At 42.1% G+C, this 482-nt stretch overlaps 1 long non-coding RNA gene across 1 annotated transcript in view; it reads left to right on the top strand.

Annotated features, from left to right (window-relative positions):
• Positions 1 to 252: 252 nt before the first annotated feature.
• LOC118404796 overlaps positions 253 to 482 on the top strand; it is a 1,196-nt gene continuing 966 nt past the window's right edge. Inside the window, exon 1 of the long non-coding RNA XR_004829809.1 lies at positions 253 to 343. This is a non-coding gene — a long non-coding RNA (uncharacterized LOC118404796). The remainder of the gene's footprint in view (positions 344 to 482) is intronic.

Genomic DNA, 482 nt, shown 5'->3' with positions numbered 1-482 from the left:
TGAGCCTTTTGGCATAATCAGTTGCGTACTTGGTTTTGTGAGTTTGGCTGCCCGGGTCCAGTGTGATAGGTCGCAGATTCGAATCCCCGGGGTTGAGCTTGCGGTAAAAACTGTTCTACTCGCCTCTAGCGTTTCACAGGACTAATCATGATTAAAATTTAAGTATGCCTATTGTTATTTCTGTGTCATGGATTCAATCTTATCCCTCAATACAGTGGTTCGACGAGGGCGGTGAATTCTAAAGCACACCTTAGAGATGGGGGAAGGCATCACGCCTTCGTCAGTTGACCCCCATCAACCACTGCAGACAGCCTTGATGACTTGGACTACAGTGATGAAGACAGTGAGTTGTGAAGCAGTAACATGTTTAAAGATTATGCCACAGAATAATAATAAAAATATGTGGTGATTGCAGTCTTTCAGTAGTATCTAATACACTTTATGGAAAATGTAAGATGTTGCAACTGTAATACTGTATATAC

The sequence above is a fragment of the Branchiostoma floridae genome, chromosome 17 (genome assembly GCF_000003815.2).
Source record: "Branchiostoma floridae strain S238N-H82 chromosome 17, Bfl_VNyyK, whole genome shotgun sequence".
NCBI lineage: Eukaryota > Metazoa > Chordata > Leptocardii > Amphioxiformes > Branchiostomatidae > Branchiostoma > Branchiostoma floridae.
The sequence above is the reverse complement of the archived record's forward strand: the minus strand, read 5'-3'. Positions and strand labels throughout refer to the sequence as shown.